Source organism: Microtus pennsylvanicus, chromosome 3, assembly GCF_037038515.1.
Source record: "Microtus pennsylvanicus isolate mMicPen1 chromosome 3, mMicPen1.hap1, whole genome shotgun sequence".
In the NCBI taxonomy this organism is placed as follows: Eukaryota; Metazoa; Chordata; class Mammalia; order Rodentia; family Cricetidae; genus Microtus; species Microtus pennsylvanicus.
In genome coordinates, this window is record NC_134581.1 from 19,960,201 (window position 1) to 19,976,622 (window position 16,422).

The window sequence follows — 16,422 nt, forward strand, 5'->3', positions numbered from 1 at the left end:
TTGGGGGCTTGTTAGAAATGCAGGTTCTCGAGGCTCCACCCCAGACTTTAACAAGACCCAGGTGATTCTTATTTAAACTGGGATCTGAGAAATCGATCGATGTAGGCATTGATCAACTGGACGCCACTCATCCGCGGAAATAAGGGGCTCAGCCCTTTGTGCCCGCTTCACACCCGCTCTGCTCGGTAGCAACCGAACCCCCGGGGACATCGGAGCCAGGCTCTTGCCGAGGGCAATTTGGTGATTGGCTTGTGAGGCCACGTGACCAGTGCTGGGCTTCCACGCGACAGGATTGGTTCTTGCGGACGCTGACGGACAGGGCCGGGGCGGGCCAGAGCCCGGTCGGAGGGGCGCCCGCGGGGGCCGGAGGGGCGAAGGCGCGAGAGCGCGAGTGCGCGTGCGCGAGCGGCGGGGCTTTCTCCGGAGCCGTCGGAGGGAGCGGGAGCGCTTCTCCCGAGGTGAGCGGAGCGGGACGGTCCCTCGGATGGCGGGTCCTAGGGAGCGGCGGGGGATGGCTCGGGGATTCGCCAGCCCCGGGAGCCTTGCATTGGGGAGGATGCAGGGCAAATTCGTGCGCCAGCCTCGGTGCCTCGGTTTCCCTTTTCCCACCCTCTGATACATTTCCCCATCCTCCCCGCGGCTGTACCGGAGGAGGCTTGTCCACCTGGCCACCTTGCCTCCGCCTTTGTTTCCCGCCCCGGAGGGATGCTGTCACCGGTCCCCTCCCCAGGGGAAGGGCGCGGGAGGCGCCGCGGGGATGCCACAGGAGCTGGACCCTGGCTGGGAAGAAGGTGGCTTCTATGCAGCGGGGACCTGTCGCGTGGGAGAACGAAATGGGGAAAACGTAGTGTCACTTTGGTTCGAGCCCTTGAGACTCGAACTAATCCGGTGGCTGCGAGCGAAGCGAAATTCCTAGCGCATCTGATGATCTTTCTGCCTTGATGCGGGCGCGGGCATCCCCGTGCTGCCCCAGGAAGGGTGCCCTGGGAAGGCTGCCCTGTCTGTCCGCTGGACCTCACATCTGACCTCACCCCAGACTTTAACCGAAACCCAACGCGCGGAGCCCGTGGAAAGAATCTGGAGATGCGTTAAAAAAGCTTATTATTTTTTTCTTTAAAACAATTGGGTAGAACAGGTCACACACAAAAAAAGGGTTTCCAGGGACTATAACTGATGACTGGGAAATGGTGAGGGAATTGCCTGCAGTGAACTGCAGACCAGACAGCGCACTGAGAGGCTTCTTCAAGAAGATCCAAGAAGCGGGGTGGGGGTGGATTCTGTGACTTTCTAGGGCTGTTCAAGAGGGTACTTATTTCAGCCTGTCGGGAGGACAGTGTAGGAAGGGTGAAGTAGGGAGGGTCTAAGGTACACTTTCTAATTCCTTGAAAAAGTGTATGTTTTTAAAAAAACAAACATTTGGCTGCCAGAAGAGATATTGGGGGGGGGGGTGTGTGGATTCTCTGCTGAATCCTTCTTTGGAAGAGAGAGGGCGTGTCTAGGAGCTTAACGTGGTGGTTAAGGCGTCAGCATCTCTCCAGACACAGCAGCAACGACAGGCAGGACATCTCATGGTTAAACTTAAAAGATCCCTTGAGTTTCCCACTGGTGAACTAGTTTGATGCACCTGGTGTCATGAAAATGGTTCAACTAATTGCCAGCAAGATTTTCCTGTGCTCCTGAGTTTCCGTGTAACCCTTTCAGAACGTACTGTGTTACTCGGAAACCCATTCAGAACTTACCTGTCTCTCTGGAGACGTTCTGATACTGCTGTAAACCCTTCCTCCCCCCACATGAAGCTGTTTTTCTGTTACACAGCTAAAAACGACCATACCTTGTGTCAGCAAATACTCATTTTAATTTACTGAATTCCACAAGATTCAATTAATTTACTTGCTGAAATTTCAATTTACTGAATAAGTTAAACTTTTTTTTTTTGAGAAGGCTCCCCTTTCATTTGATAGACTAGAGAAATCAAATGCAGGCTTTTTTTTGGCTGCGCCAAGTAAACTTCTGGTGGTTTCCGGAGATGAAGATGTGAGAGTCTGCTGCAAGGCACAGCTGACCCTCGTAGAGTGCAATGACGGTTCTTGGCTAATAGTCTGAAACACAGCGAATTCGTGGGAATAACTTACAAAATAGAAGCTGATGTGCTGCGGGGAAGGAAAAGGAACGCTGAGGATGAAGGTGGTGGCATGCTTTGTGGAAAGCATTCGTGTTTATTTTTTTAGAGAGAAGAATGACACCCCCCCCCCATGTAAGCTACATGTAAAATACACAGAAGAGATGGAGACATGGCTCAGTGGCTAAGATACTCAGAGGTCATGGTTGGTTGTTTAGCAGGTGGAAGTGGGATCAGTTGTGTCAAAAAGGCTGAAAAAAAAACTCTGGTTAGGATCTAAAGGGCCAACAGAAAAATGGACAGGCATGGTTCAACTTGAGGGACCCAGGGCAACTCTCTGGCCTGTAAGACAGGGTCTTTGTCCTCCAATTCAATAAAAGCCTCTGGTTCTGCTTTCAAGATAGCCACAAAATCATTTTCTTTCTGTTTCCTCTGCCCGCTGGGTCACAGACAAGGAGGATGAAGAACTAAGGAGATAGATTATAGTCAAACCTGCATGCCTAAGCAGCCATGCGCTTTGAGAAGGATCTGTGTCACGTTGTGTAAATATAGAGCCTTCGCCTTCACCCTCGCGGGTGCCTGGGAGAGCTCCTTAGGGTGCACACTGTAGGGTAAAGTTGGCTTCCATGGGGGGCTGTGTAGGCTCATCTGCTGGGGCAAAGGAGAGCCTGGAATGTTTGAATTCAGCCAGGTTCTGCTGCGATGTTTGCATTATCGTCTAGCCTGACTGGCCTTTGCATGACTTCCAGAAGATATATGGATCATGTAACAGAAGTCCTGGTGAGGTTATGGTTCTCAGACTGTGACAGTTATCCCTGTAATGTGCTGTAGAAAAGAGCCCCACTAAGACACAAGTCTAGGATGCCTGCCTGTCTTCAGTCCTTAGCTCATGTCACCTACAGGTTTCCCTCAAACAAATTGTGCCTTTGTTACCAGTAGATGGCGCACTTGCCTCTGGGAATTTACGAAGATGATGATTTTGGAGCTGTCAGCAGCAGCCTAGATTTTGTGTAGACTTTGGATAGGCTGTTAGCTCCCAGGTTAAAATAATCATAATGAAGTTCTGCACACTTAATTGTTTATAATACAGGAATAATGGGGTGAGGATTTATTCTCTTTCTGGTGTGTGTGCGTGTGTTCTGATTCTGGGGCCGTAAATGGACAAGCAGGGCAGTGTACGTTTAAGAGCTCTTGGTATACACCCTGCTGGTTAAACAGACATGATGTTGAGGTGATGAGTTGATGTTCATTCCAAGACTTCATTTCTAATTATTTGCATGCAGAGCTAGTCTCCACACAAGAATGACTCTGTGTACATGTGGTTTAAAACCCATTTTGTATTCAGTAATCCATGTCCTGAAGGCAGCAGGGAGAGTTTTCGTGAAAATAATGTTAAATCAATAACAAGACTGCCTACAAAAGGTAGGTCAAATGATTTAAATCCATTTCTTTTAAGACTTGAAAATTTTCTGACAGGTGTTTGTAGTTTGTCTTAGCTACATTTGACCTTCAAGTCTGTTCAAAACTTGAACATTACAAAAAAAACCAACAATACTTTTAACTGGAGTTCATTCATCTATCCTCCAGTTTTGAAATAACTAATTACTTTGTTCTTTGTTGCAGACTACTTTCTGAGGTGGGTCTTGTGCACACTAAATGCAAGGGAAGTTGGCGCACTAGCTAGCAATGGAGAAGTCCCAGTGTAGGGGAAGGTTTTCTCTCTGATCCTGCCCAAGCTGTAGGACATTGCCTCTGGGGACCATCACCCCAGTCACCTCTCCCTGTGCTGCTGACACTCTTTAGCTCAGCTTGTTTTGGGTTTATTTCTGTCTCTTCCAGTGAACTGATAAGTTATTTTATTGAGTTCTTACCCCCATATCAGTGACACACGCTGAAATCCCATTGGCAGGAGATAGCAATAGTCACAAATCATTGGCACTGCCTCATTTTGTGGCAATAAATCAATCTGTCTTTCTGGCTGTTATTTTTCTTGTATTTACTGGGTTTGTCAAGTGAATGCAACTTAAGTATCTTTCCAAGTATGAAGTTCTTTGCCTAGGTGCTTTCCATGAGGTCTCTCTGAAGCCTCCAGACAATGTTCAGGTCAATTCTGGTATGTTTGTGTTCTGAAGTTAAGACAAGAGGGCACCTTGCTAGCGCTCTTCCTCTCCTGTAGGCGCTGGGGTGCTTCCATCAGGTCCTAAGGTTCAGAGGTGGAAGAACCCATGCTTAGGACACAGAAAGTGCTGTGTCTACAGGGCCTGGCCACGGAAGTTATCTGAGGAATTCCTTGATGTGGGATTAAAGTCACAGCATAAGTAGCTTTTGCCATGGGCTTTTCTTTTTAGCTTTTTCGTTTTTCTCTGGCTGACCCTGAGTTGGACTTTTTCTTGTACGTCTTTGGTGCTTTATCTTAACTTTTTTGCAATACTGTTTTCTGTAAGAAAATGTTGGGAGCAGTGAGACCCCAGATCCTGAATTTCTTGTAATCCCCTGATCTGAGTGCCTACAGCCGCTCTGAGCACGAGAGCTTCAGGAGTTCCTGATGGCAGGAGAGTGGTTTCTGGTGGGTTTGGCTGGGGCGTGGCTATCTCTATATAATCTGCTCCTGAACACAATAAAAGGGGCATTCTTGGGGAATTCAAGGATGACCCGTGTCGCTGTCTGTCTGTGTGTGTCTGTGTATTTTAACCTCCAGTCCCCTTGCCCAAAGCTCATGAACTGGGTGCCAGCGCACAGAGTGCAGACACGGGGGCATGGGGCGCGGTAAGAAAACCTTTTATCGTTCTAGAATAGTTTTTGTACAGTATGAGGTCCTTAAATTGAGTCCATGGCCTCCCAAGTCTTTGTGGATAAAAGAGCATAATTTGCCTCTGCATGTCTTTGTGGTGTGTGTGTGTGTGTGTATGTATGTATGTGTATATGTGTCTACAGAGCTGGGTCAGGATATGTGTGTGAGTGTGGAGGCCAGGAGTGGACTGAATTCCACCTTAGTTTTTGAGACAGTCACTCACTGAGCTTGGAGATAACTGATTTGGGTGTCTTGGGCAACGAGCCCTAGAGCTTTCTCTGACTCTGCCACCCCAGTGGCAGTACTAGAGGCACGTGCCGGCACACCTGTGTATAATTTTAGTGTTCATGCTAGGGACTTGAACTCGAGTCCGCACCAGTCATTTCTCTAGCTCCTTTTAGCATATTCTGAGAAGAGGGCTTTAGGCTTCAACAAAACCAAACGGATCCATGGCACAAAGTAGGATAAGAATTTGACTGTCTAGAGTAGTTTCTGGAAAACTGACAAAAGGGAAACGTTACACTAATCCTAATTGGTCTTAATAATAAAAAAAACTCAGAGCAGCCAACTACTAGTTCTTACCTCTACGATTTCCTCAGACCGAATGGGTATCCTGCCCACCCGAATCCTTAGATTGAATGCTGTTCTAGGAAACATCAGACTGAATCCTGAGCTCCTGTCCCCGCCCAGCCATATCACTCCAGTCCCCACCTCCTTAGTGCTGGGTTAAAGGTGTGAGCCACCAGCGCTGGGGAATTTTCATCTTGTTCTATTGGGGCAGGGTCTCTGGAAGCCCAGGCCATTCTTGAACTTCCTGTCTAGCCAGTGTGTCCTTGAAGTTAGGATTCTTCTGCCTTTGCCCCCCAAATTCTGATATCATATGTGTGTGTGCATCACTATGCCAGGCTTTAAATAAGAGAATTTGTGTGTATGCATACATATGTACATACACACACACGAGTGCACAGAGGCCAGGGGACAGTTTGGGCTATCATTTCTTAGGAGCTACATTTTTTTTTTTTTGAGACAGAATCTCTCATTGGCCTGGAGTTCCAAGATTGTGCTATTTGTGTGTGTGCCCCCCCTCCCGCTTCACTGTGTTATTGTGCACGTACACCACCATACCCAACTTGGTTTCTGAGGGTTGAACTCACCCGTTTCCCCAGCCCCAAAGGTAGAATTCTAATTGATAAGCTAACATAGTGGTCGGCGAAAGCTGGGCATGGAATGCGGACATTAAACTGTGAACCTTAGGGATAGCGTACCTTTATTAACATTCCGCCCCAAATGAAGAGGCTAAGAAAAGCATTTTACCCACCTTAATAATGGATGTGCACGTATTGGCGTCCATTCGTCATTTCTTTCTCGGTTCCCTCCTGATTCCACCAGAATGCTTTCAAGTTCACTCTGCTTTATTGGCAGTGACGCGCGTAACAGGGGACACCCAGCTCTCATTATCCAATTTGAGCTCCACATATTCATTGCCTTCCTGATTTATGACATGAAGAAGTTTTAAGTCCTTATTAGCATATATTAAGTGTACGTAATGGATTTTATTACAGCATTCTTATATGTATATGTATTTTGATCATATTGGCCCCCGCTATTACCGTCTCTTGTTTCTCTTATCCTCCTGATGATCTCACCTCTCTCCTCTGCCCAGCTAATCCTTAGCTTCTGGTATCATGTTTTCTGTGTGATGGGTGGGGGTGTGCACGTGCTTATCATGTTTTTGTGTGATGGCTGGGGGTGTGGGGGGGTTGCACATGTTTAATTAGGGTTATTTAAAGGAGCATCAATGAGATGTAATCTCAGGAACACGAGAAACTTACCCACAGCTACGCTACTGAAAAAAACGTCTCTCCCCTTCCAGCAACTGCCTGGAGATCCTCAGGGAGGGATGGGACCTCGTGAGTTCCTCACCTCTAGGATCCTCAACTGCCTATAAATCCTTAGGGGGCGGAGCCTCGTGTGCCCCCTCCCAATCCACGAGAGAGTGACGTGAGGGTTAGACTCTGGCTCCTTTCATTTGTGAGCGGCTACATCTGGCTGCACGTGTCTACTCTGAATTGTACTCCCAGCTCCTAGGTTCACCAGGGTCCTTGAGATGTAAAACAGCTTAGATGGTAGAACGTCTAAGACATCACTAGTTACCTTTGTTGGTACCCAAGATGCACTGTGGCTAATTATTGTATCTCCCCTAACTATTTACAATCCCAAATACTTGCTTTAAATAGGAGTTACTTGGAATTTTTATGGGTTAGAAATAAAACTCATTGTTACCAGAAGCTGTGTAGATATGACTTTGTGCTCCATTCTCACTTTGGACACATGAAAAGTAACTTTGTTGGGGAGAATATTGCTTCGCAAAACCTCGGGTTCTGTGTCCTGTGACATCTTGCTCACCTTTTATTCTGCAATGGCCCATACTGGTAGATGCCACCTTCTGCTGCCTTTTTGGCCATGAGGTAGCATGACTTTTGTTTTTGCCTTAGTAGAAGAGTAAATGTTTTTTCCTTCTTGGTTTATGGAGCAAATTCATAGACTAGAGAACAAAGTCAAATTGTTGCTTCCAAGGTCAAATTCCTGCTACTAAGTTGTTATGAAATTTGGTGGGGCAATGCATTTGTTTAAAAAAAGGAAAAGAAGCAGTAACCCCGTAAGTTAGAGTCATCTTCTAAGAGTGTGACTCTGTAGAACTGTACCCGAGATCCAGACTAAGTAGCTCTTTATAATGCACTAGTTGAAAATTCATTTCTAATCAGAAACAGTGCTGACATAAAATTTCCTAATGTGTGAAAACCACTTCGTTTACAAAGCTTGCCAGATATTTCCCATTTTCTTGTCTCTTTTCTAATCACAGAGTGGCCACTGAACAGCACAGTCAGGACTACCTAAGGCAGTAGTTCTCAAACTGTGGCTCACCAACCCTTTGGAGGATGGAATGACCCTTGCACAGGGTCACACAGCAGATCCTGCATATCAGTTATTCATGTAACGGTTCATAGCAGTAGCAAAGTTGCAGCTATGAAGCAGCAGGAGGATGGACTGAGAACCACTCTCCTAGGGCTTTTAGAGATGGAGAATGTCAGGCCTTACCCATGACCCTTCAACTCAGAACCTACATCTTATCAAGACGCCCCAATGACATGAAGCACCAGGGCAGTCTGAGAAGTGATGCTTCCTTTCATGTGGAGTCTGGGATAGGCCCTGGGAAGGAGGCTGTGATGTTTTGCAGAAGAGGAAACTGAGAGCCAGAGTTGTAAGTAGGTCAAGATCACTGAGGTAGCATCATATGGACAGTGTCCTATTCTAAGCTTAACCCTATTCTAAGCCTAACGCTTTCTTAATTAGACTGGAGTGAACCTTACCCAAGAGACCTCAATGCCCAGCCCATGGGGTTTGACTGTATGACTTGGAGCAGCCAACAGAAATTGAGCAAAAGCAGAAACGTGCATACCATTTGCAGGGTCGGGGGCAGTGTTATGATGTGTATTTGTACCCATATGCCTGTGCGTGCAAATGTCTTTGCAAATCCTTCATGCTATTTTCCACCCGTTGCTCACTGGAGTGGAGAGAACCCCTTAGAGGACGCCTGGAGATTATACTGTAAAGATGTAGGACTCGCCATAGCCTGAGTATTTCGGTTTCTACATCAAGCCCATCCCTCTTGAGTTCCCACATGTCTAGGATGTATAAGAGAACCTCTTGGGTTGACCATGAACTGTTTCAGAGGTCGGGGTCTGTGTGTTCAGCATGAAGTTCATTTTTAACAAATTCATTTGAACAATGGCTTTGGAGATGAAGTTGTAGATAAATTGGCCCTTTGTATTCATTCATTTTTGTCTTTGGCAGATTGCTTGGCTGTGATCCAGCATGCAGAAGTGAGTGTGGGGTGAAAAGCAGCGGATCTGATGGGTTGCGAGGATGTAAGAGCGTTTGAAGGCTTCCACACCCTCTCCTCCAGGGTAAGGCAAATGCATTCCCTGTTTTGCTGGCTTTGCTGAATCATAGATGCTCTTGTCTCGCCAGCCCCTTGGAGTCAGTGCAAATGGGATGCTCTGTCTCTGAAAGGCTTCTAAAGCTTTCCTTATTCAAATCATGGACTCAAACCAACAAATAGGAAAAATGGTCACCAAGGGGTGGGCTGAGTTCTGTGCATGGAGATATCGCTACATAGGGTTGTTGAGTGCGTTTGTATGGGGTGTGATTTGTTCAAGCAGGCTTGTTGAGGCTTCCCGAAGAGCAGGGCAGAGGGAGGAATTGAGACTGCTCTTTTTCCTCAAGCCATATCATATTGCTAATAGTCTAGCCGGATGTTCCTGCCCACCACCCTCCTCCTGCATGAATCCTTCACTGAACTTCTCCTTCATGATCTCTCTGTTCATGAAGGAAATAGCTGGTCGGTGATGAAGCCCCTGGTGTGGTGGCCCATAGCAGCTTAAAGCACAGCGTTCTGCCCATGCCATAGTTTTCCATCTGGTATTCTGAAGGCTGCATACACAACCATGCAGCTGTGGTTGCTGGTACATTGCATGTGACTGCTGGGGACTTGGTAACTTAACCTGGTTTGGAGGGTGTTTTGTGTGTGACAAAAAATGTCAAGACTAGTAGGACATAGTGTTGTTTGGTGAGCCCTTCTGGATCTAGGTGGGGGGGTGCAAGGAGGAATGCTACCTCTTTTCTATGCTCCCCAACTTCCACACTTGAACAAAAACCAGACACCTTGAAGGAGAAAGCATGACTAATACTATTCCAAGCAGAGCTGAGAATGGTTAGAGAGGGACAGGAGCGGTGGTGGGATTTTTCTTTTTCAGCTTTAACTGTTTTTAGCCAGTGGGGTCAGTGTCATGAGGCCTTCCTAGACGGAGGGCACCCGGAGACGCTGCCTGTACCTCCGTGCCTCATGGAGTTCATTAATAAGTATGATTTACTGAACAATACAGACGATTAAGGGCTGCAGATCCCTGGAGATTCCCGTCAGCGTGCCTCATTGCTGCTCTCGAGTGATGCACACGCTTAGGGATGAAGCAGGGAGATGCAGCTGGGAAGCAAGCCATCTATAGAAGAGTCCACAGATGACCAGCTGGCACTGACCTCAGCCCAGGGCCTGGGGGTTGCTCATTAAATTCCTTGTTAAATTTTGTCCCTAAAAGAATTTTGCTTAGCATGGGGCTAGTCTCCTTTTTATCTGTGGCTGCCACGTAGCCTCTGTTTTAAATGTATCTAAGAAGTATTTTACCTTTAAAAAAAATAGCAATTGACCAGCATGTTCCTGTGTAAATGTTGTAGAAGGGTCAAACTGTGGAGGCGATCATTCTTTAACCATTGATAAGGGGCCAAAGAAAGTGGTGTGAGTTACCAGTACACTAGGCAGCGCTGGTTTCAATGAGAGAGGTCTTGTGTGGGCTGTTGCTGTGCATTGTCGGATGGATAGTGTGCCCTTGCCCTTAGCCTGTGCCCATTTAATGCCAGTAGCTCCCCAAGCAACCATGACCATCAAAAAGGTCTATGGTATTGTTAACTGTTTGCCACAGCTGAAGGGATATAGCGATTTAATCTTGTTCTGAATTTCTCTAGGGCTGTGTTTTAATTTACCTAATTCCTTTTTTCCTCCCAGTTTCCCTCCCTATAAAATAGGTATACCATAGCAACTCAGCCTGAGGAAACAAGGTGGCTAGTACTGTGTGGTTGTTGAGGGTTTCTGTAAATATCAAATGATAACTGTCTCCCACAGATGCTTAGGGCCCAAGAATCCCTCCTGATCCTCATGGTGCAAATAAGAGGGGAAACAATGGGAGTTAAAGAATGGCGAAGTTAGCAGTATACACAGCAATGTGCAGTCCTAGACTCTGAGTTCATTGGCAGATGTGCTCTTGTTCACTGCAGCAATATATTCTGCACGAAAGCTTTTCCTTGGCAAAGTTAAGGACCAGTAGAGGGCACGAGGCAAAAAAGATGGCCATTCCAGAGTAGTCATAGAAATTGCATCTGACAGGGTGATTTCTTAATGTTAAAATGACCCAAGTATAATTAGACCAAAGGACATAGAGAAGAAACCACCAAAATAAAAATTTTCTCCTTCATGACTGACAATCCAGACCAATTTTTGCAAGTCATATAAAGATAGAGACTGCTTAGAGAAACTCATGATTATTATAGAACTTTTGTATTTCTTTCCTTTTTTTGCCCTTTGAGAGTATGCAGAGAAACTCTGCCTTGAAAATAGAGAGAAAGAGACTGAGAGAGAGAGACAGAGACAGAGAGAGAGACAGAGAGAGAGAGACAGAGACAGAGAGAGACAGAGAGAGTATGGGATATTGAAAACAGGCTTCTTCAGTGTACATCCTCAGGGTGATAAATAACATGATTTCATGATACATGTTCTTTGACATTTTCCAGTGTTATGTCTTGGAACAGTAAAAGGAGGCCAGATTTCTGAACTAATCTGAAATAAACTGCACTATTTTAGCAAAGAGCCTCAGTCCTGCTAGAGGACATGGCCACTGCAGGGATGGATAGAAAGAAGCTGTGAGCTTCTTTTGAGTTCTTCTGCGCTGTGTTTCAGGTTCATGAAAGATTTGCCCCTGCTCTTTACCTTGGATCTAATGTGTGGGAGGCCACTGTAGACAGTCTGGTGTCTTTGGCTTCTGGGGTGTGTGTGTGTGCATGCGTGCATGCATGTGTGTGTGTGTAAGAATGTCTGGAAGAAAGTAGGAGTACCTTGAAGAATGAGGCTCTTGCACGGAAAGAGAGGTGGCAGGGCAATGATTATCTTGGTAGGAGTAGGCAGGTGTTTGACGCTGATATTTTTCTAGCGCTCCTGCTAGAATTTTGTCTCCAGGCCAGTCATCAGGATTGCCTGGTTTCCTGTTATTTTCTGCTCCAGATCTCTCAGAGTGGACCTCGTGATCTAGCTTAACAAGGCCCCAAGATGACACCTGGAAAATCCTTGTTCTTTTGCATGGCTTGTCATGTGTCATGGGTCTTACACGGCATCTTTGTGTCTGTGGTGGGGAAAGGCACAGAGAAAGTATTTGTCTAAGCTCTCTTAATAGACATAGGATTTTCTCATGATAACAGAGAAGATTTGTGTCATCTTCCCAAAGTGGCCTAAACTCTGCCCCAGTAGCAGTCACTAGCCATGTGTGACTATGTAAATTGTTTAGATTATATCTCAGGTCTTCGTTTGATCTTATCACATTTCAAGTGCCCTATGGTCACACATGGTTTCTGGCTGCTGTCATAGATAATACAGATATAGAACCTGCCCATCACTGGGGAACGTTCTACTCATCACGACTGCTTTAGATCCGAAGGCTCCCAGTGGATTAGCAAGTCACATTTGTAGTACCATGCACTCTCGTTATAAAAAGATATCAATTCATGCAGAACAGAACTCTTTTAGAATGGCTCTGTCCCGGTAAGACGTGTGTCTTGCTGGATTTGTTTATCCATGTTACATTTGTCTGCTATGGGCAGTGCCCTGGGTCTGTCCCTCTGACATGATAGAACGCACCATCTCGCAAAGCTGTCTCTGTCCATTTTTTTTTTTTTTGGCCCGGCCCTCAGCAGTGAGGCTTGTTTGTACGGCAAGCCTTTTATGAGATCGCCTAGCACTCCACAAAGAGTAGAAGACGCGAGAAGAGAATCTTCACCTCTCCTTCTTCCAAGTCCCAACTTGGCCCAGAAAAGTGTTCCATAATAGGGTCTTAATTCACAAGCCTACCCTCTGAGGAGTTACCCCTTGCAGAATGAATCTCTAATTTTCCACTAATCTAGTTTAGTGACTAAGCCCTTTAGTAACAGAGAAGGCTTTTCTGTTGATATTATCTATTAATATTACCAATATTAGTTGCTCAGATGAAAAGAGAGGGAAATAAAGACACATTTTTAAAGAGATGTAATTGAAAGTTTTCTGAGCCCACGGTGGTTCTGCGTGTTACAGGGAATTCAAGTGAGAAGTTTGTGTGCCATTAGTAGGATGGCTGGAAGGGAAGGGAGAGGAGGCTGGGGTGAAATTGGTCTTCTAGATGATTCGCTTGGTAATGGGAGTGGGGTAGTTGGGACGATGACACAGTGCTGGTTTTTCCTTCTTTGTGCTTTTGGTTTTTTTTGTTCTTGTTTTTTTGAGACAGGGTTTCTCTGTGTAGCTCTGGCTGTCTTGGAACTCTCTCTATAGACCAGGCTAGACTCAAACTCACAGAGATTTGTGAGGTTTTGGTTGATTTTTCAAAAAGACTTTTTTTGAGTGGCTTTATGTAGAAGCAAAATGCAGAAAGGAAAGAACAAAGATCTTCTGTGTCCCTCCCACTCCTACGTATGCTTGTCTGTTCCTGTTGCCACTGTCCCCCTCCAGAGTGGCATTTCTGTTGTGTTCTATGAACTTACGTTAATATCATAATTACCCCAGGCTGGTGGTTTACGTTAGAGTGCAACCTCGGAGCTGTACGTCCCTTGGATTTGGACCAATGCATGATGACATGTGTTCACTATTATAAGCACAGGAATTTTTTGTTTGTTTGTCTAAAATCCCTCAGTGTCCTCTTTAGTCATATCTCCTTCCCCTCCTCCACCCCTAAGCTACCAGAAGCCATTATGTTTCTTATGGCCACAATTTTGTTTTTCATGCAGTTGGAGTCACACAATGGGAAAACCCTTAAAAACCACTTCTTCTGCCTGATAGGTACACACAAGTTTCTTCCCATCTTTTTGTGACTTTTGTGTACTGAATAATATTCCAGAACTTTCTGGATATCTTGAATGCTCTCAAGGTTAGGCCGTTTTAAATAAAGATGCCCTAAACATCTATGAGCCCGCTTTCGGATGGGCACGATTTCATCTCTTTTGGGTAACTATCAAGGGGCATCACTGCTGGATGCTTTTTGTAAGAATGTTTTGTTTTGTAAGAAACTGACAAACTTCCTTCTAAGATGGCTGTACCATCTTACATTCCCACCAGATGTCTTTGTTTACATCTCCGCCAGCCCTGGTTGTTGTCAATGTAGCAGGATGAATAAAAACCCAGAGACAAAAATTGGAGTTCAACCTGAAGGTCAGAAAAGCAAAACAGCCAGCCACTGGCTCTTACCTCTATCTCAGCCTGAAATGGTGATCCTGCCTCCAGGAATCTCAGAATGAGACTGATTGAGAACTGTCCGCTCCTGTCTTATATTCCTCTCTAGGGCTGGGATTAAGGGTGTGCACCTCTGCTGCCTGGTTTCTGTGGCAAACTAGTGTGTCACCACTGCCTGGTCTGTAAGGCTGACCAGTGAGGCTGTTTTACTCTTTGAATTTCAGGCAAGCATTACTTATTAAAACACAAATGAAATATCACTACATGTCAGGATTCTGGATTTGAGCCATTCTAAAACAGGCCTGGTGATGTCTCATTGTGGATCTAATATGCATTTCCTTGATATGTATGTAACATCATTTTATATCTATATTTGCCATGTATGCATCATTTTGGCTAAATATCTATTAAAATTTTGGCCATTTTTTTATATTTTCTTACTGACCCTTGAGGATATTTTATACTTTGAATCTTTTATCGTAAATATCCTTTGCAAATACTTTATCACCATTGCCTTCTCATCTTCTTGGTGTTAACTTTCAAACAGCAGACATTTTTAATTTTAATAAAGTTCCACTTCTCAATTGTTTTATAAATTTTGCATTTGGTATTATTTTTTAAAAGCCAAAGTGCTACCTAAAGTCACTGTACATTTTTTCTTACCCCCTGTGTCTTTCATAGTGTTTGCGTTTTATGTGATTCATGTTGAGTTAGTGACTGTGATGAATGTAAGATGTTTATCTGCATCCATTTATTTGCTTGGGTACCAGCTTTGTGTTGTTCTGGTGCCATTCGTGGAAACACCCTTGTTGCCTCGTTGCATTGCCTGCCTTTACTCATTTGTTGTGTGCTGTATAATGAGGGGGAAATTGGGTATCCAGATGCAGAGGAAGTTATAAAGACCTACTGCAAGCTCTTTACATTTGGTTTCGGGAAGGAGATGGGCAAAGTCTTCCTCCACCCTGGCTTTGGGTATAGTCCACCCTTTTTATGAGATTGAGAGGCCCAGATAAGTGACCAAGGATTGGCAGATCTGGGCCTTATCTTGGGAGACTCTCTATCCCCAAGAGCCCTGAGAGTTGAGAAGGATTGGGGAGTGTTGGAGATTGGTCTGTGGGCACAGCCTGTCTAAGAAGAAATCTTAGTAGAGAAATAAACTAGAGGATAAATATAGTATGGTGAGGTCCTTCTTTAGGACATGTCTAAAATAATTAGAGCTATCTCAGAATCTCTGAGCAAGGGCATCAAAATAAGTGGCTGGGCATGCATAAGTTTGGATCTTTCCAGGGAAAGGCAAAAAAAGGCTAGGGAGAACTGGTTAAAGAAGGCATCGTTAAGATCGAACACAGAAGAGAAGGCAACAGAAGAGGGGATGGAGAGGAGGAGTGTGATGAGTTAGTGACCACAGGGAGGAGGGAACAACGGCTTAGTTGATTTTGTTGAGATCCTGTGCTAGTCAATAAGTACCATTGGGCTTTTTGGCACCACAAATAGGAGTATTGTGAAGGGAACTGATGGGAGTTAAAAGGGTTGCTTGCAATAGCTACTCAATGATGGGCTTGTGGCTGAGGCGTGTGGTGGTAGCGGGAGGATACTGGCCTAGATGATAAAGGTAGAAGAGTTTCTCCAGGTCACGAGGATAAGATTGTGATGGGCAACTATTGAACGGTTTGAGGTGCCATAGATGAGAGGGTGGACTGAGGACAAGAGGCTATGGATAGAAGTTTGGGTTTGGACAGGAGCACCACCCATGTCTGGGCTAAGGAAGAATATGGTGGATATCTTTAGGGGAGGGGGATGTGTATAGAAACCTTACATTTAGATAAGAGACATCAGTCTAACAGTGAGTGGCATTGGCATTCATATAGAAGAGTGGGTGGAGGTTGTGTTGCCAGGCTGGTAGACCACGTTAGGTGTACGGAGTGGATTATGGGCATGATTAGTAGAATTCCTGAGACTTCTATTGTTGTTAAGTTAGTAGGTTAGGTTGCCCCGTGCCATTCTGTACACAGGGAAAAAGAAGCCGCTGGTCTAGTGTGAAAGACGTTTTTCCTACAGCCACTGTGCTGTTCACCCTGAGTTCTGATGAACTAAGGTGGGACTGGTTAGGGGTCAAGAATTTGGGTCTCTTCACAGGGCCAAGATGGGGGATGAGGGTTGTCGGCAGAAGTCAGCAGGGGCCAGAAAAGGCAGTCTATCTGCTACTGAACGTATTGTCTGCAGCTTGTTCAAGCCTTCTTTGTGGGCATCTGTAGATTAGAGCATCCCTTAGCCCACTGGCCAGTTTGATTACGTCAGAAACAAGGAGGTATGGCCTTTGACTTATCATCACAGAGATGAACAACAGTAAAGAGACAGGGTTGAGGAGTTGCAGATTCTTCACAAGCCCAAGTGAATCCTGAGGGCTGGACCCTCATTTGGCCTTGACAGTACCAA

The 16,422-nt window shown here is 45.4% G+C and overlaps 1 protein-coding gene across 2 annotated transcripts in view; it reads left to right on the forward strand.

Moving 5' to 3' along the window:
- The first annotated feature begins 345 nt into the window (after nucleotides 1–345).
- Tmem108 (transmembrane protein 108) overlaps nucleotides 346–16,422 on the forward strand; it is a 279,477-nt gene continuing 263,400 nt past the window's right edge. For both annotated transcript variants that reach the window (XM_075964817.1, XM_075964818.1), the window contains exons 1-2: nucleotides 346–458; nucleotides 8,766–8,878. The gene's annotated coding sequence lies outside the window, so the exon portion shown is untranslated. The remainder of the gene's footprint in view (nucleotides 459–8,765; nucleotides 8,879–16,422) is intronic.